Source organism: Eptesicus fuscus, chromosome 4, assembly GCF_027574615.1.
Source record: "Eptesicus fuscus isolate TK198812 chromosome 4, DD_ASM_mEF_20220401, whole genome shotgun sequence".
In the NCBI taxonomy this organism is placed as follows: Eukaryota; Metazoa; Chordata; class Mammalia; order Chiroptera; family Vespertilionidae; genus Eptesicus; species Eptesicus fuscus.
The window spans coordinates 32,944,716-32,968,382 of record NC_072476.1 but is presented as its reverse complement, the minus strand read 5'-3'; the positions used below and the strand labels follow the sequence as shown (position 1 = coordinate 32,968,382).

General features: G+C 45.0%; 1 pseudogene; it reads left to right on the top strand.

The window, feature by feature from the left end:
* Window positions 1–401: 401 nt before the first annotated feature.
* On the top strand, window positions 402–1,579 carry LOC114231524 (transmembrane protein 230-like; annotated as a pseudogene).
* Window positions 1,580–23,667: the final 22,088 nt, after the last annotated feature.

Sequence of the window (23,667 nt, the reverse complement as noted above, 5' to 3'; positions counted from 1 at the left end):
TGTCACCACCAAACCAGCACTGCAAGAAATGCTAGAGGAATTGCTGTAATGAGAAGAAGAAATAGAGAGAGAAACATAGGCATAAAGAATTAAAGTGGCAATAAATAAGTACCTATCAATAATAACCTTAAATCTTCAAGACAATAAATTAACAAGGAAACAATGACTCTAAATGACATGCTGGGTCAGACAGATGGATTTAATTGACGTTTATAGAACATTTTACCCCAGAGTTGCAGAATATGTATTCTTCTCAAGTGCACATGGGTCATTCTCAAAGATAGAGCACATGGGGTCTGGGCGGGGTGGGGCAGGCGGCAGTTAGGTGAGGCGTGTCATGAGCATCTCCGTTTCCAATGGCGAGCGGGCAGTCGATGTGAGGACGACTTGGCACTGCGCTCCGACTGTTGCTGTGTCAGTGTGTTATGATGCCATCTCATACCAACCTGGCTACTGGAATCCCCAGTAGTAAAGTGAAATACTCAAGACTCTCCAGCACAGATGATGGCTACATTGACCTTCAGGCTCCCTCCTGCTAGCGGGCTATATCAGCAAAGGGAGGGCAGATCAGGCCATTCCTGTTCTGATCATTGGCATCCTGGTGTTCCTGCCAGGGTTTTACCACCTGCGCATTGCTTACTATGCATCCAAAGGCTACTAGGGTTACTCATACAATGACATTCCAGACTTTGATGACTAGCACCTACCTTAGCCCTGAGGGGCAGAGTCAGATGGGACTGAGCTCAGCTTTAAGATACTGAGCAGAAACTGTAGCTTAGGGCTAAGGAATTCTGCAGGTTGCAGATGCTTAACAAAACAATGGCCATGTTTTATGGATCCAACCTAAGAGCTTACAATGAGCTAATTAGGGCATGCTTTATATTTCATCTCCTGGCCCTGACAAAAAGCTGACAAGTTTTTCCACATGAACCTGTATCATGGAAGAATAGCAATGTTAATTGGAGAAAGTGGGAGGCTATTCTGTAGTGGGAAGTGTTGCTGACACCACCCTTTTTAGAGTTGAGCACTTCTTTTAAATAGTCTTTATTATCAGTTTGTTCTTGTGGTAAATGGAAGACTGCAGTATGTCAAATTTCTTATTACTAAGTAATTTATTTGAAAATACGTAAGTATCTTACCCCCTGTTCAAGTGGAAGACCTTGGCAAAATCAAATATTAGTGTGGGTGCATCTGAAATATTTTTTACTTGCTTTCTTATTCAGAGCAATCAGGAATTTTAAACCTCAGAGCAAGTTTTCAAATGTAAACACTTTCTCTGCTCACCATTCCTTGGCCAGCACTGATCTGGCTCACAATTAGGTTGGGCACCATATAATTTGGGTAATTCTATCCTTTATAGATTAAGATGTTCTGTATGTCATGCCTTTAAGGACTAGACTTTTGTCAGTTTTCTAAGAAAAAATGTAGATAAGTGGTTGTTAGTTAGAGTTTATAACCCCATTGTTAGCACCTTGTATTATGATGTCCTTCTGAAGATTGCAAGATTTGGCCTGGATTCCTAGGGGACTAGACTGCCTTAGTTTGATTTTGTTTCCTAGCTTGCAAAAGGTGAGTTATATTCAAAACAAAATGTTGAAATCTAAGTCCTACACTTAAATGAGTTAATTTTAAACATATTTCAGAAAACATTTTAATGATTAAAGGATATCTTAGATCCAAAAAAAAAAAAAAAAAAAAAGATAAAGCACATGTTAGGACACTAAACAAGTCTCTACAAATTCAAGAATATTGAAATCATACCAAGCATATTCTCAGATCATAAGGGAATGGAATTAGAAATCAACTACAGTAAAAACACTCAAAAACATTCAAACACATGGAAACTAAATAGCATTTTATTGAATAATGAATGGGTTACTTATGAGATCAAGAAAGAAATCAAAATCTTTCTGCAAACAAATGACAATGAACACACAACAACCCAAAATCTCTGGGACACATCAAAAGCAGTCCTGAGAGGCCTACCTCAAAAAACAAGAAATATTAATAATAAACTATTTAACCCTACAATTTAAAGAATTAGGAAGAGAACAACAATAAAAGCCTAGAGTGAGTAGAAGGAAGGAAATAATAAAGATTAGAGCAGAAATAGATGACAGAGACTAAAAAAAATAAAAAAAAAAAGATCAATGAAACCAAGAGCTGGTTATTTGAAAAGATAAACAAGATTGATGTATCTTCAGCCAGACTCATCAAGACACAAAGAGAGAGGACCCAAATAATTAAAATCAGAAATAAAAGTGGTGAAGTAACAACTGATATCACAGAAATACAAAGGGTTATAAGAAGATACTCTGAGTAACTCTATGCCAACAGGCTGGTCAATGTGGATGAAATGGACAAATTCCTAGAAAAATACAATCTCCAAAAACTGAATCAAGAAGAATCATAAAGGTCCTTGCTCGTTTGGATCAATGGATAGAGTGTTGGCCTGTGGACTGAAGGATCTAGGGTTCAATTCCAGTCAAGGGCACATGCCTATGTTGTGGGCTCAATCCCCAATGTGGGTCTGCAGGAGGCAGCTGATCAAAGATTCTCTCTCATCATTGATGTTTCTATATCTTTCTCTCTCTCCTTTCCTCTCTGAAATCAATAAAAATATATTTTAAAAAAAGAAGAATCAGAAAACCTGAATATGTTAATAACAACTGAGGAAACTGACACAGTAATAAAAAATTTCCAAGTATACAAAAACCCACATCTGGACAACTTCACAGGGGAGTTTTACCAAACATTCAAAGAAGAACTAACACATATACTCCTGAAACTATTCAAAAAAATCCAAGAGTAGGGAACAGTTCCTCACTCTTTTTATGATGCCAGAATTTGCTAATTCCAAAACCAAATAAATTCTGCAAAGGAAGAGAATTACAGGCCAATATCCCTGAGGAATATAGATGCTAAAATCCTCAACAAAATCTTAGCAAATTGCATCCAGGAATATATTAAAAAGATCATACACAATGACCAAGTGGAATTTATTCCAGGGATGCAAGCTTGGTACAATATTCACAAATCAATAAATGTGATACATCACATAAACAAATTGAAAGACAAAAATCACATGATTATATCAATCAATGCAGAAAAAGCATTCGACAAAATCCAACATCCATTTTTTATTAAAACGTTCAGCAAAGTGGGAATAGAGGGAACATGCCTCCACATAATAAAGGCCATATATGACAAACCTAGAGTGAATATAATACTCAATGGGCAAAAACTAAAACCATGTCCCCTAAGAACAGGAACAAGCTAGGGCTGTCCCTTTCAACACTCTTATTCAACACAATACTGGAAGTCCTAGCCACAGCAATCAGACAAGAAGAAATAAAAGGCATCCAAATTGGAAAGGAGGAAGTAAAATTCTCATTATTCGCAGATGACATGATATTATACATAGAAAACCCTAAAGACTCCACCAAAAAACTATTAGATTTAATGAAGGAATTTGACAATGTAGCAGGATACAAAATTAACATCCAGAAATCAATGGCATTTTTATATGCCAATAATGAATTCTCAAAAAGATAAATTAAACCAACAATTCCATTTACCATAGCAACAAAAAAATTAAGATACCTAGGAATAAAGTTAACTAAGGAGGTAAAAGACTTATATTCAGATATACAGGATGTTGAAAAAAGAGATAGAGGAAGATATAAACAAGTGGAAGAATATACTGTGTTCATGGATTGGTAGAATTAACATCATTAAAATGTCCCTATACCCAAAGCAATCTATAGATTCAATGCAATCCCTATTAAATTATCAACAGCATATTTCACATAGAACAAATACTCCAAAAATTTATTTGGAAACAAAAAAGACCCTGAATAGCCACAATAATCTTGAGAAAGAAGAAAAAGAAAAAGGTTGAAAGAATCACAATACCAGATATCAAGTTATACTACAAAACTACTGTAATCAAAATAGCCTGGTACTGGCATAAGAATAAGCATGTAGATCAATGAAACAGAACAGAGACCCTAGAAATCGACCCAAGCCATTATGCTTAATTAATATTTGATAAAGGAGGCAGGAGAAGTCTCTTAAATAAATGGTGTCAAGACAGTCTCTTCAATAAATGGTGTTGGGAAAACTGGGCAGATATATGCAGAAAGAAAGAGAGAGAGAGAGAGAGAGAGAGAGAGAGAGAGAGAGAGAGAGAGAGAGAAAGGAAGGAAGGAAGGAAGGAAGGAAGGAAGGAAGGAAGGAAGGAAGGAAGAAAGGAAGGAAGGAAGGAAATAGACCACCAACTTATGCCATACACAAAAATAAACTCAAAATGGATGAAAGACTTAAATGTAAGGTGTGAAACCATAAAAATCCTAGAAGAAATCATAGGCAACAAAAACTCAGACATCTCTCATAGCAATATGTTTACAGGTACATCTCCTAGGCCCTAGGGCAAAAGGAAAGTAAGGAGAAAATAAACAAATGGGACTACATCAAAATAAAAAAGCTTCTGCACAGCAAAAGAAACCATCAACAAAATGGAAAAATATCCTCAGGTGAGGATTAACAACAAAAAACAAACAAACAAAAATGGGCAAAGGATCTAAATAGACATTTCTCCAAAGTGGACATACAGATGGCAAAGAGACATATGAAAAAATGCTCTAAGTCACCGATCATCAGAGAGGTGCAAATTAAAATGAAAATGAGGTATCACCTCACACCTGTAAGAATGGTTACCATCAGTAAATCAAGAAATGACAAATGCTGGCGAGGATGTGGAGAAAGAGGAACCCTAGTACACTGCTGGTGGGAATGCAGACTGGTACAGCCATTATGGAAAACAGTATGGAATTTCCTCAAAAAATTTAATATGGAACTTTCATTTCACCCAGTGATCCCATTTCTAGAAATATATCCTAAGAAGCCTGAAACACCAATCAGAAAGAATATATGCACCCCTATGTTCATAGCAGCGTTATTTACAATAGCTAAGATCTGGAAACAGCCCAAGTGCCCATCAATAGATGAGTGGATAAAAAAAGCTGTGCTACATTTATACCATGGAATACTATGCAGCAATGAAAAAGAAGGATCTCTTACCCTTTGAGACAGTATAGAGCAGTAGTTCTCAACCTTTCTAAGGCTGTGACCCTTTAATACAGTTCCTCATGTTGTGGTGACCCCCAACCATAAAATTATTTTAGTTGCTACTTCATAACTGTAATTTTGCTACTGTTAATGAATCGTAATGTAAATATCTGTTTTCCAATGGTTTTGGGCTCTACAGCAGCAGTTCTCAACCTGTGCATTGCGACCCACAGGTTGAGAACTGCTAGCAGGGTTGCCTAAGACCATCGGAAAACACAGATATTTACATTACGATTCATAACAGTAGCAAAATTACAGTTATGAAGTAGCAACAAAAATAATTTTATGGTTGGGGTTCACCACAACATGAGGAACTGTATTAAAGGGTCGTGGCATTAGAAAGGTTGAGAACCACTGGACTATAGAAGGACCTGGAGGGTATTATGCTAAGTGAAATAAGCCAATCAGGGAAAGACAAGTATCACATGACCTCACTCATATGTGGAATCTAATGAACAAAAGAAGCTGTTGAACAAAATTGATCCAGAGACAGAAGCATGGAACAGACTGTCGAATCTCAGAGGAAAGGTGGGGGTGGTTGGGTGGGTGAAAAGACATCAACCAAAGAACTTGTATACATATATGCATAACATATGGACACAGACAATAGGGTGATGGAGGCCTGGGACAAGAGGTTAAGGGGTCAATAAAATTTAAAAGGGGATGGATATATGTAATACTTTCAACTATAAAGATTTAAAAAATAAAAAAGGAGAGAGGCTGGGCCCTGCCAGCATGGCTCATTGACCTATGAATCAGGAGGTCAAGGTCCGATTACTGGTCAAAGTACGTGCCTGGGTTGGAGTCTCAATTCCCAGTCGAGGATGTATAGGAGGCAGCCAACAGATGAGTCTCTCTCATCGGTAATGTTTCTATCTATCTCCCACTTCCTTCCTCTCTGAATTCAACAAAAATATATTTTAAAAAGTAAACAAGTTCCAAGAAGAAAAGAAAAAAAGGAGGCTGGAGCAAGGGACACACATGGGAATCATTAGGATGTGGATGGCTTGTAAAGCTGTGAGCTCCCCCTGGGACGGAGAGTAGGCAGAGAGCTTAGGGTAGAGCCTAGGACATGCCCAAATCTCCCAAAAGGAAGTCTAGAAGGAATGCCAAGGGATGGGAGGAAAACTGAGAGAGTGCAGTAACCCAGAAGCCAAGTGAAGATGGTCTTCTTTCAAGAAGGAGAGGGTGTAGGCAAGAGATAAAAATCCACACTACTATCCTTAACCCATTACATGACTGGAACCCATTAGTTTCCTAGGGCTGCTGTAGCAAAGTACCACAAACCGTGTGACTTAAAAGAACAGAACTTTATTGTCCCACAGTTCTTGAGACCAGGAGTCTGAAATCAAGGTGTCAGCAGTGCCCCGTCCCACCTGATAGTTGGATCCTTGCTTCTACTTCCTGGTGTTTGCCTATCATTCTTTTTGTTTGTGTCTGTGGGTTTTTTGTTAATCCTCACCCAAGGATATTTTTCCATTGATTTTTAGAGAGAGTGGGAGAGGGAGAGACAGAGAGAAACATCGATGTGAGAGAGACACATCAATTGGTTGCCTCCTGCACACACCCCAACAGGGCCAGGGAATCTGCAACTAAGATATGTGCCCTTGAATGGAATTGAACCCGGGACCCTTCAGTTCTTGGGCGGACGCTCTATCCACTAAGCCAAACCAGCTAGGGCCCGGACATTCTTGAGGTTCTGTGGCTTGCAGAGTAATCCCTTCAGTCACATGGCTGTCTTCTCTGCTCTGTGTATCTTCATACTGTCTTCACTCTCTGTGTCCAAATTTCTCGTTTTTCTAAGGACAGCAGTCATACTGGATTTGGGCCCACCCTAATGATCTCACTCCATTTCACTGGGGGCTTTGTGGAGGAGTCCTCCTCCAAACTCATTGGAGTTGTTGGCAGGATCAAGTGTGCCATAAGGTCCCCTTCATCTGCAAAGCCAGCAATGGCGTGTCCTCATGCTTCAGATTTCTCTTCTGCTCCTGCCTCCTGCTTTTAAGGGCTCGTGCGATAACATTGGGCTTGTCTGACAATTCAGGATAATCTTCTATTTTAATTGGTTATTAACTCGAATTATACCTACAAAGTTCCTTTTACCATGTAACATATTCTCTGAAATAACATCAGGGTTGCAGATCACGGGGTCCAAAATTTTGCCTACTTCACAGCCCCAAAATATCCATCTCTAGGAAATTGATGAAATAAATTACATAGCAAGTTATTAATTATTCAAAAATCAAATCCCTTTCCTTCCTCTTCTTCCTCCTCCTCCTCTTTGTCTCCTTCTCCTTCTCTTGTTTTGCAAATAATTTCCTAGGTAGTTCCTAAAAACATCTCAGGCGAGGGCTTTATTTCCCTTTACTGAATGATCTTCCTGAATACCCTGTAACGCCCTGTGAAGTACGAGTTTTTCCAGTCTGGCTAGTGGGAACAGCACTGTTTCCATCCCTACGTGACACCCAGGTCCTGTTCCTTCTACTCTTTCCCAGTGATATTTCCTTGATTTGGGGTAGTTTCTTCATAAGCAAGCTCTCATCAGGACAGGGATTAGTGGTCAAAGGACACTGTGGATTTTCAGGGACCGCTCTGTGCAGCTCTTTCCTCTCCAGTAATTCTTCCCTGTGAACTCAAGCTGCCTGCTCTCCTAAGACACTCATCTCTATCTCCTTAACTAAGGGAGCCTTCTAGGCTCTCCCTGCATTCTCTCTCCCTGCACTGCGACCTGGAATTTGTTCCTAAGTCAGTAAACGAGGGTGATTGCAGGGTTCACCCCATTTGTTTCCCGTTTCTCAGGAACCACTGCCCTTTGTTGCCGGGCATCTAGTGTATTGCAAATCATTGTCTCATACCCTTTGTATGTTTAAATGGCTGTTTAGGGGCTAGGTGTTGTTTTGGTAGGAGGGTTAAGCCAACCCCCATTACTCCATCTTGGCCTGAAGTGAAGTCCAATAGCTTCGATGAGGATCTTTATTAGTATGTAATGTATTTTACATACTTGGCTAATTAAGTTCCTTTAAAAATTTGAAGTTGCATTTCTTAAAGTAACACATTAAAATTTCTATTTAAAGACCTCATTTTATATTTTTAAGACCGAAGAATATTTTTACTGCGATATAATTTCACATGCAATAAAATTCACCAGTGATTTTTGGCATAGTCACAAGGTTGTGCAACAATCACCACTAATTCCCGAACATTTGCATCACCGCAAAAAGAAACCCCATGCCCGTCAGCCATCATTCCCCATTCTTCTAGCCATCACACTACATTCTCCTCCTCCCCAAGGTCCAGTCAATGATTAATCTACTTTTTGTCTCAACATATTTGCCTATTCTGGATATTTTATTTAAATGAAATAATACAATATGTGGCCTTTTGTGTCTGGCTTCTTTTTTAATTAGATGTATTGGGGTGACATTGGTCAACATGATCATATAGGTTTCAGGTATGGGTTTCTATATATATTGGACCATGTGTTCACCACCCAAAGTCAAATCTTCCCCTGTCACCATATATGAGGACCCCCTTCTCCCCTCACCCCCTTCCCTCTGGCAGTCACCACACTGCTGCTTGTGTTCATGAGTTTCAGTTTATATCCCACGTATGAATGAAATCATATGGTTCTTAGCTTTTTCTGACTGACTTATTTCACTTAGCATAATGTTCTTAAGGTCCATCCATGTTGTTGCAAATGGCACTATTCCATCCTTTCTTATGGCTGAGTAGTATTCCATTGTATATATGTACCACATCTTCTTTATCCAGTTCTCTATCGCAGAACACTTTGGTTGTTTCCATGTCTTGGCCACCGTGAATAATGCTACAATGAACATAGCAGTGCATATATCTTGGTGAATACATGATTTTGAGATTTGAGGGCATATACCCAGGAGAGGAATTGCTGACTCTAGTCTCAATTTTTTGAGGAATCGGCAGACTGCTTTCCATAGTGGTTGTACCAGTCTACATTCGCACCAGCAGTGCATGAGGGTTCCCCTTTTTCCACAACCTCTCCAACCCTTGTTACTGCTTGTCTTGTTAATAATGGCCACTCTAATAGGTATGAGGTGGTACCTCTTGTAGTTTTGATTTGCATTTTCATAATGGCCAGTGAGGTTGAACATCTTTCCATATATCTATTGCCTATTTGTATGTCTTCTTGGGAGAAGTGAATTTTCAGGTCCTCTTTTTGATTAGGTTGTTTGTCTGCCCACTTTTTTTTTTTAAAAATATATATATTTTATTATTGACAGTATTACAGATGTCCTCCATTTCCCCTCCCCCTTATGCCCTCCTCTGCCCAGTCCCCACCAGCCCCAGGCCTTCACCACACTCTTTTCTGAGTCCATGGGCTATGCATATAAGTATAAAAGTTCTTTAGTTTATCTTTTCTCATTATTCCCTCTCCCCTGAGTTATGTCAGTCTGTTCCATGCCTCTTGACTTATTTTGTTGGTTCATTTATTTTGCTCATTATTTGTTCAAATAAGTGAGATCATGTGATATTTGTCTTTATCTGACTGGCTTATTCACTTAGCATAATAATATCTAGGTCCATCCATGCTATCTCAAAGGGTAAGAGACCTTTTTTTTTTTTTTACAGCTGCATAGTATTCCATTATGTAGAGGTACCACAGCTTTTTTTTTTAAATTTCTTTATTGATTAAGGTGTCACATATTTGTCCTCATCCCCCCATTCCCATCCCACACCCCTCCCCACGGATGCCCCAACCCCCTGTTGAACTTAACCATTGGTTAGGCTCATATGCATGCACACAAGTCCTTTGGTTGATCTCTCCCCCCTCCTCCCACCCTCCCCTATCCTCCCTCTGAGGCCCGATAGTCCGATCGATGCCTCCTTGTTTCTGGTTCTGTTCTTATTCATCAGTCTATGTTGTTCATCATTTCCCCTAGATGAGCGAGATCATGTGTCACTAGAGATATACTTATAAGAACTGAATGTGAGACGAGCAATAATAGTTATGCTGACAGGCAAATGAATCAGTCTGTAGTGAGTTTCTTTCTGGACCAACAGTTCTTTTGAGACCCAATTTCAATGTCCACCAGTTCCTTATGTGTACATGTCAGCACTGACCCCTCAGCTCTGGATGGTGGACAAATGGTGGTAACGGAGGTCCGACTCCCTCTGGTTTGGTCTCGGCCGGGCCCAGGGGCACGGCTTCACCCGGACCCAGGGGCGCATGGCCTCTCCCAGATCCAGGGGCACGTGGCCTCACCCGGACCTAGGTGCGCGCGGCCTCACCCGGACCTGGGACCCAGCCTCACCTGAATGCAGGGGCACAGGGCCTCACCCGGACCCAGGATTCAGCTTCACCCGGACCCAGGGGCACATGGCCTCACCCGAACCAAGGGGCGAGTGGCCTCTCCCAGACCCAGGGGCGCACGGCCTCACCTGGACCTGGGACCCAGCCTCACCCGAATCCAGGGGCACATAGCCTCGCCCGGACCCAGGATTCAGCTTCACCCGGACCCATGGGCGCATGGCCTCACCCGGACCAAGGGGCGCGTGGCCTCTCCTAGACCCAGGGGTGCACGGCCTCACCGGGGCCCATGATCCGGCTTCACCCGGACCCAGAGGAGCGTGGCCTCACCTGAACCCAGGGGCGTGTGGCCTCACCCGGATCCAGGGGCACATGGCCTCACCCGGACCCAGGGGCGCGTGGCCTCACCCGGGCCTGGGACCCAGCCTCACCCGGATCCAAGGGCACACGGCCTCACCGGGACCCGGGATCCGGCTTCACCTGGACCCAGAGGCACGTGGCCTCACCCGGACCCAGGGGCGTGTGGCCTCACCCGGATCCAGGGACACACGGCCTCAACGGGACCCAGGGGCACGTGGCCTCACCCGGGCCTGGGACCCAGCCTCACCCGGATCCAGGGGCACATGGCCTCACCCGGACCCGGAATCCAGCTTCACCCGGACCCAGGGGCGCGTGGCCTCACCCGAACCAAGGGGCGCGTGGCCTCTCCCAGACCCAGGGGCGTGTGGCCTCACCTGGACCTAGGTGCGCGCGGCCTCACCCGGACCCGGGACCCAGCCTCACCCGGATCCAGGGGCACACAGCCTCACCCGGACCCGGGATCCGGCTTCACCCGGAACCAGAGGCGCGTGGCCTCACCCGGACCCAGGGGCATGTGGCCTCACCTGGATCCAGGGGCATACGGCCTCACCCAGACCCAGGGGCACGTGGCCTCACCCAGGCCTGGGACCCAGCTTCACCCGGATCCAGGGGCACACAGCCACACCCGGACCTGGGATTCAGTTTCACCCGGACCCAGGGACCCGTGGCCTCCCCCGGACCCAGGGGCGCGTGGCCTCACCCGGACCTAGGTGCGTGAGGCCTCACCCGGATCCAGGGGCACACGGCCTCACCCGGACCCTGGACCCAGCCTCACCCAGATCCAGGGGCACACGGCCTCACCCGGACCCAGGGGCACGTGGCCTCACCCGGACCCAGGGGCGTGTGGCCTCTCCCAGACCCAGGGGCGCATGGCTTCACCCGGACCTAGGTGCGCGTGGCCTCTCCCGGGCCCGGGACCCAGCCTCACCCGGATCCAGGGGCACACGGCCTCACCCGGACCCGGGATCTGGCTTCACCCGAACCCAGAGGCACGTGGCCTCACCCGGACCCAGGGGCGTGTGGCCTCACCTGGATCCAGGGGCACACAGCCTCACCCGGACCCAGGGGCGCATGGCCTCTTCCAGACCCAGGGGCGTGTGGCCTCACCCAGACCTAGGTACGCGAGGCCTCACCCGGACCCGGGACCCAGCCTCACCCGGATCCAGGGACACATAGCCTCACCTGGACCCGGGGGCGCGTGGCCTGTCTGCCCACTTTTTGATTAGGTTGTTTGTCTGCTTGGTGTTGAGTTTTATGAGTTCTTTATATATTTTGGAAATTAAGCCTTTGTCAGAGCTACTTTTTCAAATATCATCTCCCATATGGTTGGCTGCCTCTTTGTTTTGTTGTCAGTTTCTTTTGCTGTGCAGAAGCTTTTTAATTTGATATAGTCCCATTAATTTATTTTTGCCTTTACTTCCCTTGCCTTTGGGGGTCAAGTTCATAAAATGTTATTTCCTTGCTTCACTTGTATCTGGACTAGGTCATGATGCTTGACTTCTAGACTGTGAAACAAGCAAGGCAATCAGCCACCTGGACCCTTTCCAAAAGATGGTGAGAGCACTCACAGAGCTTTGAAAGAATGAAGGATACCCAGATAGGGAAGAAGTGTTATAACTCTGGGAGACTAACTTCCCTTTCTCTCAGAATTCAGTGAGGGCAGGGCTGTTTGGAACAGAGGACAGTGTGTACCTCAGAAGGACCTCCAGGGCCACAAGTGCTAGCAGAGCAATAGAGCAGGTGAAGCACTGCAGCCCTGGAGGCACAGCAAAGGGGGCCTCATCATCCAGAAATATTGGAACAACCCTGAGCATGCTGGGAAAGGGAAAGATTTTACAGCCCCTGACTGCTTAGTTTTGGAGGCCTTACAGAGACTCTTCAAGGGTGGAGGGAATAAGCTGGGGTCTGTGGAAGAGAGTTCAGGCTCAACGAGACTCAAAACAGCTTAGAAGAGAGGGTAAACAACCCAAATTGGCCCACAACAACTAAGTCCAGTTCATTGCAGAAAATAAATTTTGACACCTAAATTTCTCTGAAAAATATCTTTTATAGGCAACACCACAAATGCTGCTTCATCTTCAACAAATCAGACTGGCAACCCTAGCTTCAAAAACTCTCCTAATACAAATTCAGCAGAAGATAGCACATCTTCAACAATATATAGTGACAAAAAAAGCCCTATAACATCTACTGAAGATGCTGGTGCATCACCAACAATGTCTCCTGGTGGCATCATTCCTCTGATAGCCACAACAGAGACCATTGTATCTTCAACATTTTCTACAGACAGTGCCATCACTGAGACAGTGTTTGCAGAGGATGGTACATCTTCAACAGATTCTACTGACAGTGCCATTCCCATGACAACTCCTACAGAGACTTCTGCATCTCCTACAACTCCCGATGACACCAGTACCCAGATGACAACTAAAACTGAAACTGGGGTGGCTTCAGCAACTCCTACTTACAGCGTCACTCCTGAGACAACACCTAAAGAGGATAGTTCATCTTCAACAAATATGGCTGGCAGCATCTCTCCTGATACAACAGAAGATAGCACATCTTCAACAATGTCTAGTGACAACAACAGCCCTGAAACATCTACTACAGAGGCTACTGCATCCCCAACAATGCCTTCTGGTAGCACCACTCCTCTGACAGCCTCTACAGAGACCACTGTATCGTCAACATCTTCTATAGACAGTGCCACCACTGAGACAGTGTCTACAGAGGATGGTGCATCTTCAATAGCTTCTACTGACAGTGCCATTCCCATGACAACTCCTACAGAGCATTCTACATCTCCTACAACTCTTACTGACACCAATGACATCAACACCCAGATAACAACCACAACAGAAACCGGAGTACCTTCAGCAACTCCTACTTACAGCGTCACTCCTGGGACAACACCTACAGAGGCTAGTTCATCTTCAACAACTCTGGCTGGCAGCATCTTTCCTGATACAACTTCAACAGAAGGTAGCACATCTTCAACAATGTCTAGTGACACCAATAGCCCTGTAACATCTACTGAAAATGCTACTGCATCACCAACAATGCCTTCTGGTGGCACAACTCCTCTGACAGCCTCTACAGAGACCAGTGTATCGTCAACATCTTCTATAGACAGTGCCACCACTGTGACAGTGTCTACAGAGGCGGGTGCATCTTCAACAGCTTCTACTGACAGTGCCATTCCCAAGACAACTCCTACAGAGACTTCTGCATCTACTACAACTCCCACTGACACCAATGACATCAGCACCCAGATGACAACCACAACAGAAACCGGAGTACCTTCAGCAACTCCTACTTACAGCGTCACTCCTGGGACAACACCTACAGAGGCTAGTTCATCTTCAACAACTCTGGCTGGCAGCATCTTTCCTGATACAACTTCAACAGAAGGTAGCACATCTTCAACAATGTCTAGTGACACCAGTAGCCCTGTATCATCTACTGCAGAGGCTACTGCATCACCAACAATGCCTTCTGGTGGCACCACTGCTCTGACAGCCTCTACAGAGACCACTGTATCGTCAACATCTTCTATAGACAGTGCCACCACTGTGACAATGTCTACAGAGGCTGGTGCACCTTCAACAAGTTCTACTGACAGTACCATTCCCATGACAACTCCTACAGAGACTTCTGCATCTACTACAATTCCCACTGACACCCCAACCCAGATGACAACCACAACCGAAACTGGGGTATCTTCAGCAACTCCTACTTACAGCGTCACTCCTGGGACAACACCTACAGAGGCTAGTTCATCTTCAACAACTATGGCTGGCAGCATCTTTCCTGATTCAACTTCAACAGAAGGTAGCACATCTTCAACAATGTCTAGTGACACCAGTAAACCTGTATCATCTACTGCAGAGGCTACTGCATCACCAACAATGCCTTCTGGTGGCACCACTGCTCTGACAGCCTCTACAGAGACCACTGTATCGTCAACATCTTCTATAGACAGTGCCACCACTGTGACAGTGTCTACAGAGGCGGGTGCATCTTCCACAACTTCGACTGACAGTGCCATTCCCATGACAACTCCTACAGAGACTTTTGCATCTACTATAACTCCTACTGAAACCCCCACCCAGATGACAACCACAACAGAAACTGGGGTACCTTCAGCAACTCCTACTTACAGCGTCACTCCTGGGACAATACCTACAGAGGCTAGTTCATCTTCAACAACTATGGCTGGCAGCACCTCTCCTTATACAACTTCAACAGAAGGTAGCACATCTTCAACAATGTCTAGTGACACCAGTAGCCCTGAAACATCTACTGCAGAGGCTACTGCATCACCAACAATGCCTTCTGGTGGCACCACTGCTCTGACAGCCTCTACAGAGACCACTGTATCGTCAACATCTTCTATAGACAGTGCCACCACTGTGACAATGTCTACAGAGGCTGGTGCACCTTCAACAAGTTCTACTGACAGTACCATTCCCATGACAACTCCTACAGAGACTTCTGCATCTACTACAACTCCCACTGACACCCCCACCCAGATGACAACCACAACCGAAACTGGGGTACCTTCAGCAACTCCTACTTACAGCGTCACTCCTGGGACAACACCTACAGAGGCTAGTTCATCTTCAACAACTCTGGCTGGCAGCATCTCTCCTGATACAACTTCAACAGAAGGTGGCACATCTTCAACAATGTCTAGTGACACCAGTAGCCCTGTAACATCTACTGCAGAGGCTACTGCATCATCAACAATGCCTTCTGGTGGCACCACTCCTCTGACAGCCTCTACAGAGACCACTGTATCGTCAACATCTTCTATAGACAGTGCCACCACTGTGACAGTGTCTACAGAGGCTGGTGCATCTTCCACAACTTCGACTGACAGTGCCATTCCCATGACAACTCCTACAGAGACTTCTGCATCTACTATAACTCCTACAGGCACCCCCACTCAGATGACAACAATAGAAACTGGGGTACCTTCAGCAACTCCTACTTACAGCGTCACTCCTGGGACAACACCTACAGAGGCTAGTTCATCTTCAACAACTATGGCTGGCAGCACCTCTCTTGATACAACTTCAACAGAAGGTATCACGTCTTCAACAATGTCTAGTGACACCAGTAGCCCTGTAACATCTACTGCAGAGGCTACTGCATCACCAACAATGCCTTCTGGTGGCACCACTGCTCTGACAGCCTCTACAGAGACCACTGTATCGTCAACATCTTCTATAGACAGTGCCACCACTGTGACAGTGTCTACAGAGGCTGGTGCATCTTCCACAACTACGACTGACAGTACCATTCCCATGACAACTCCTACAGAGACTTCTGCATCTACTACAACTCCCACTGACACCCCCACCCTGATGACAACTACAACCGAAAGTGGGGTACCTTCAGCAACTCCTACTTACAGCGTCACTCCTGGGACAATACCTACAGAGGCTAGTTCATCTTCAACAACTATGGCTGGCAGCACCTCTCCTTATACAACTTCAACAGAAGGTAGCACATCTTCAACAATGTCTAGTGACACCAGTAGCCCTGTAACATCTACAGCAGAGGCTACTGCACCATCAACAATGCCTTCTGGTGGCACCACTGCTCTGACAGCCTCTACAGAGACCACTGTATCGTCAACATCTTCTATAGACAGTGCCACCACTGTGACAGTGTCTACAGAGGCTGGTGCACCTTCAACAACTTCGACTGACAGTACCATTCCCATGACAACTCCTACAGAGACTTCTGCATCTACTACAACTCCCACTGACACCCCCACCCAGATGACAACTACAACCGAAACTGGGGTATCTTCAGCAACTCCTACTTACAGCGTCACTCCTGGGACAACACCTACAGAGGCTAGTTCATCTTCAACAACTCTGGCTAGCAGCACCTCTCCTTATACAACTTCAACAGAAGGTAGCACATCTTCAACAATGTCTAGTGACACCAGTAGCCCTGTAACATCTACTGCAGAGGCTACTGCACCATCAACAATGCCTTCTGGTGGCTCCACTGCTCTGACAGCCTCTACAGAGACCACTGTATCGTCAACATCTTCTATAGACAGTGCCACCACTGTGACAGTGTCTACAGAGGCTGGTGCACCTTCAACAACTTCGACTGACAGTGCCATTCCCATGACAACTCCTACAGAGACTTCTGCATCTACTATAACTCCTACAGGCACCCCTACCCAGATGACAACCACAACCGAAACTGGGGTATCTTCAGCAACTCCTACTTACAGCGTCACTCCTGGGACAACACCTACAGAGGCTAGTTCATCTTCAACAACTATGGCTGGCAGCACCTCTCCTTATACAACTTCAACAGAAGGTAGCACATCTTCAACAATGTCTAGTGACACCAGTAGCCCTGTAACATCTACTGCAGAGGCTACTGCACCATCAACAATGCCTTCTGGTGGCACCACTGCTCTGACAGCCTCTACAGAGACCACTGTATCGTCAACATCTTCTATAGACAGTGCCACCACTGTGACAGTGTCTACAGAGGCTGGTGCACCTTCAACAACTTCGACTGACAGTGCCATTCCCATGACAACTCCTACAGAGACTTCTGCATCTACTATAACTCCTACAGGCACCCCCACCCAGATGACAACCACAACCGAAACTGGGGTATCTTCAGCAACTCCTACTTACAGCGTCACTCCTGGGACAACACCTACAGAGGCTAGTTCATCTTCAACAACTATGGCTGGCAGCACCTCTCCTTATACAACTTCAACAGAAGGTAGCACATCTTCAACAATGTCTAGTGACACCAGTAGCCCTGTAACATCTACTGCAGAGGCTACTGCATCATCAACAATGCCTTCTGGTGGCACCACTGCTCTGACAGCCTCTACAGAGACCACTGTATCGTCAACATCTTCTATAGACAGTGCCACCACTGTGACAGTGTCTACAGAGGCTGGTGCATCTTCCACAACTTCGACTGACAGTGCCATTCCCATGACAACTCCTACAGAGACTTCTGCATCTACTACAACTCCCACTGACACCCCCACCCAGATGACAACCACAACCGAAACTGGGGTATCTTCAGCAACTCCTACTTACAGCGTCACTCCTGGGACAACACCTACAGAGGCTAGTTCATCTTCAACAACTATGGCTAGCAGCACCTCTCCTTATACAACTTCAACAGAAGGTAGCACATCTTCAACAATGTCTAGTGACACCAGTAGCCCTGTAACATCTACTGCAGAGGCTACTGCATCATCAACAATGCCTTCTGGTGGCACCACTGCTCTGACAGCCTCTACAGAGACCACTGTATCGTCAACATCTTCTATAGACAGTGCCACCACTGTGACAATGTCTACAGAGGCTGGTGCACCTTCAACAACTTCGACTGACAGTACCATTCCCATGACAACTCCTACAGAGACTTCTGCATCTACTATAACTCCTACAGGCACCCCCACCCAGATGACAACCACAACCGAAACTGGGGTATCTTCAGCAACTCCTACTTACAGCGTCACTCCTGGGACAACACCTACAGAGGCTAGTTCATCTTCAACAACTATGGCTGGCAGCACCTCTCCTTATACAACTTCAACAGAAGGTAGCACATCTTCAACAATGTCTAGTGACACCAGTAGCCCTGTAACATCTACTGCAGAGGCTACTGCATCATCAACAATGCCTTCTGGTGGCACCACTGCTCTGACAGCCTCTACAGAGACCACTGTATCGTCAACATCTTCTATAGACAGTGCCACCACTGTGACAGTGTCTACAGAGGCTGGTGCACCTTCAACAACTTCGACTGACAGTGCCATTTCCATGACAACTCCTACAGAGACTTCTGCATCTACTATAACTCCTACAGGCACCCCCACCCAGATGACAACCACAACCGAAACTGGGGTATCTTCAGCAACTCCTACTTACAGCGTCACTCCTGGGACAACACCTACAGAGGCTAGTTCATCTTCAACAACTATGGCTGGCAGCACCTCTCCTTATACAACTTCAACAGAAGGTAGCACATCTTCAACAATGTCTAGTGACACCAGTAGCCCTGTAACATCTACTGCAGAGGCTACTGCACCATCAACAATGCCTTCTGGTGGCACCACTGCTCTGACAGCCTCTACAGAGACCACTGTATCGTCAACATCTTCTATAGACAGTGCCACCACTGTGACAGTGTCTACAGAGGCTGGTGCACCTTCAACAACTTCGACTGACAGTGCCATTCCCATGACAACTCCTACAGAGACTTCTGCATCTACTATAACTCCTACAGGCACCCCTACCCAGATGACAACCACAACCGAAATTGGGGTACCTTCAGCAACTCCTACTTATAGCGTCACTCCTGGGACAACACCTACAGAGGCTAGTTCATCTTCAACAACTATGGCTAGCAGCACCTCTCCTTATACAACTTCAACAGAAGGTAGCACATCTTCAACAATTACTAGTGAGAGCAACAGTCCTGGGATATCCACTACAAAGGCTACTGCATCCTCTACAATGATTTCTGGTGGATCCACCTTTCTGACAACCTCCACAAAGACTACGGTATCCACAACATCTTTTACGGACAGTACCTCTCTTGTGACGGTATCCACAGAAGCTGGTGAATCTTTAACATCTCCTAGTTCCAGTGCCACTCTTGTGACAGTGTCTACTCAGGCATCTTCAACAACTCCCACTTATACAAACACACCCACTTCGTCTTCAACAACTCCTAGTGACACCAGAACTACTGTGATAACTTCTACAGGGACTGTTGTATCTTCAACTACTCCCACTGATAGCTCCTCTTCTGTGACAATCCATACAGAGTCTACTTCATCGTCAACAAGCCCAGTTGCCTCCAGCACAGTTTTGACCACCACTACTGATGAGAGTTCTTCTCTTACCACTTTAGGAGACACCACTCTATCTGTCTCGATTTCTACAGAAGGACATAGTTCTGTAACAACTATTTCTGACACCACCACTCTTACGTCCATTACTACTACTTCTGACATTCCCTCAACAACCGGTGCTGGCTCTACATCTATGACAATTTCCACTGAATCAAATGCACCCACAACTATAAGTGGTGCCACCAAATCTGTTTCAACTCCTACAGAGGTCAGCACAACTGCAACAACTATTGCTAACACTCCCACAACCAGCACACCTGCCACTTCTACTTCAACTCCTACTCAGTCCAATACACCTACCACATCTACCTTTGCCACCACCTCTCTTATGACCAGTACCTCAGAAGCCAGCACATTTTCAACAGTTGTTTCTGGCACCACCTCACCTGTGTCTACTCCTGGCCACTCTAGCCCTGCAACAACCTCTGCCTCCTCCACTTCTGTAACCTCTGACGTCACCACCACGACTCTGTCAACCTCAACAGCTGGAATAAAACCTAGCACTCAGAGTGCTACATCCACCACAGTCCCCACTGTCTCTAGTGTTATACCAACAATAGCAAGTAAGTAATTTCTGAATTCACTTTTTAAAAACTTTAGTTTCTTTTCAGTCTACCCTCCTCGTGGTTTTCTTCTTAAACTTTTTTTCATTCACTTCTTATGCTCTTACTTGTTTTCCATTAAATACAAACCTCTGAGTCCTATCACTGTCCCATTTGTTTCTCTATGTCTTGATGCTTCTTTCACTAGGCCACTCTTCTGTACAACACGGTTTATCTCTCTGCCTGGATACCTTCAATCCCCAGTAAGGTGTGCACACATCCTGTTTCCTCCCTTTTATACTCTGCAAGTCCCTGTCCCATTGCATTTTATATATTATAATTTCCTTAACTTTGTATCTTTCATTTGCACCTTTACATATTTCAGAGAGGTTTTTCTCATTGCTTTTGCACATGCTTAAGTGCAAAGTTTTGTTTTTTGCAGGAGGATGTTGTCAATAATATTCACATGTGGCTTTGGCCACTGTCTCTCTGCCACCATTCACTTTTATTTTGTTTTATCTTATCCTCTGAGCATCCACCATAGAAGCAAAAGAAGGTTCACTTTTACCAGCTCTGAATTCTACCTCCATGTCATTGAATGTTCATCCTTATGCCTTCTTCTCTTCTCTCTGACTCTCAAGATTTCATTCAGCTCTCTTCACTCTGGTTAGAATGAGACACGCCATACCTACTGTTATAATACGATAAACCATTATACCTGTCAGTATTATTATCAGATTGAAGAAGAATATTTGGCATGCATTAAAGAAAGTACAGCAGGCCCTCGAATAATGTTGTCTCATTCAATGTTGTTTTACTATAATGAGATGCCATAGTAATTAACTCTTGTTTATATCAATCAACTTATGGTAAAATTGGTTTCATTATACATTATTTCACTTCGCAGAACCTATTAAAGATGTTAAGTGAGGACTTACTGTGTACCAGTTAAAATACTTGAAAGCTTTACTGATTTAAATTAACTATAGATATGATCACAGACATATGACCTATGTCTGTCCAGGGTACTGCCAGTCTGTCTTGAATTGATAGAAATGAAAGGTGGTTTTTTCAGCTTTTGGCTACTGCATTTTCTCAGGGCTTTGTAAATTCTTCCTCTGTTGTGTTCTGCTTTGCCTGACCTTCCTATTATATGGCTTTGTTCTCTGGTTTCTCTCCAATGTGTCTTTGTCTTAGTGAGTTCACTCTGGTTCTCAGGGGATGGGCTGAGCATCTTCAGAAAGGCGATCTGGACCTTGTGGTCCCAGGAAGCCCCACAGGTGTTTCACAGCGAATGCCAGGTGAATGCATGACTGCTGAGCCCAAAGCTAATTTTGGTCATCTCCCTGATGGCAGATGGTCTCCTTCTGTCTTCCTCCTGTCTCCTGGAGGTTGGCTTTCTTTTTAGACTATTGGGCATTAGGTGAACACACCCCAGCAACTGCTTTTGCTGTTATGCACAAGCCTAAGTTTAAGCACTTAGATCAGGTCTGAACATTCTTCAGTAATGAGAGAGAGCGAGAGAGAGAGAGAGAGAGAGAGAGAGAGAGAGAGAGAGAGAGAGAGCGAGAGCGAGAGAAAGAGAGAGAGAGAGAGAGAGAGAGAGAGAGAGCGAGAGAGAGAGAGAGAGAGAGAGAGAGAGACACTGTCTTAGACGAAAGGCTGTAAACAGAAACTGTGTGATATGACTGTCATGGGTGTGGCTCCTGCTCTCTGACTCTGGTGGGGGTAGATCAGGAGGCAAAGGTAGGGCAGTCCTTTGTAGAGTATGTGCATGCCTCCCCAGAGTAACCATATCTCAAATACTGGTCTTCATAGGCACAGATCTTTTCAAGAAAAGCCAAAGAGAACCGAGCTTTTAGATATTCCAGGTTGGTTGGTATAGATATGTGAGCATTGTCTATAACCACTTCCTATGTATTTAAGCTAAGTCTACACTCCTTCCTCAAACTCCATGTCCAAGCAAATAAAAATGAGTCATAAACACTCACAATGGCAAAAATTTCCAGGACAAGCTCTTCTGAAGCAGGCATTGAAGGGACAACGACATGCTTATTCCCAAGCTTGGTGGATTCCAGATTGGTCAAGTCCCCCTAGGTTCTTCCCGTCTCTGTGTCCCTTTTTCTCATCCTCAGTCTTGACTGTGTTGCCCCCATTTCTTGCAATACCAGGTTATTCATTCCTTGATTTTTGGGACTAAAGTAAAGTCTGCTGGAAATAGGACTCCACAGCCAGGTCAACTCTGCTTCCAGGTGGAACCTTAGCCTCTCTCCACCTCACTTCTCCATCTGTAAAATGGAGATGCTACTGTCCTGTCCATCCAGGGGTTCATGAAAATATCAGATTAGATCATGTCTGTGAAAATATGTTGAAAGCTATAAAGTACTAAGCAAATATGTGTGGTTAAGGTGGGCCTTGTTCCTTTCAGTCACATGCGACAACGGAGGGAAATGGAACGGAGAGGTCTGTGAATGCCCCCCTGGCTTTGGAGGAGATCAGTGCCAGCACAAGGTCCCAGTCTGCGAGAATAAAGGCTCCTGGGATGGGGCCAAGTGTGTGTGCACCAGCCTCTATCAGGGGCCGAGGTGTGAGGATGTGGTCACGAGCATTGAGATAAGTGAGTAAAACTGCGGGGCCCTTTCTTCCTAAACCCTGGGCCCTACCTCCATGCTGGGCACCCATTTTTGTTTCTCCTTGGCTAGAAATATGGCCTCTCTCTGGGGCAACCATTTTATCCAGTGGTAAGAAAGTAAAAATATTTAATAAATAAATAGATAAAAAGGTATCTTTTGGAACAAAATAAAAATCTGGTACAGAATTTTACCAAAGAATATACTTAAAATAAGTGAGTATATGATGGAGCAGAATACAAGAAGTATATAGAAATCTCTAATCCTATATAATAAAAGGCTATTATGCAAATTTTCCCCTCGGGAGTTCGACCTACAGGGAGTTCGACTGCTCACTATGACATGTGCTGACCACCAGAGGGCAGAATAGAATGAAGGAAGGCTCTGGCCAGCAGTGGGCCACCGGGGAAAGGAAGGCCCCGATCGGCCCTGATCTCTGGCCAGGTCTAAGGACTCTACCTGTGCACAAATTTCATGCACTGGGCCTCTAGTCCTATATAATAAAGAACTAATATGCTAATTAGACCGAACAGCAGAACGACCATCTGGATGACCTTCTGGATGAAGCCGGGACTGTGAGGGTCTGCAAGTGCCAAGCCCCTTGCACAAATTTCATGCATCGGGCATCTAGTAGAATATAAGACTCAAGGTCTCCTGGTCTTCATTCAAAAGCCATGAGGATTACAGTGAACCCCCTCTCCCCAGGGGTACTCTGGTGATAAATGAATGGGGTTTGAGGGTGGGAACCCAAGTTACTCTTTCACCTTTGAGGTATGGGTCTCCTTGGTAGAG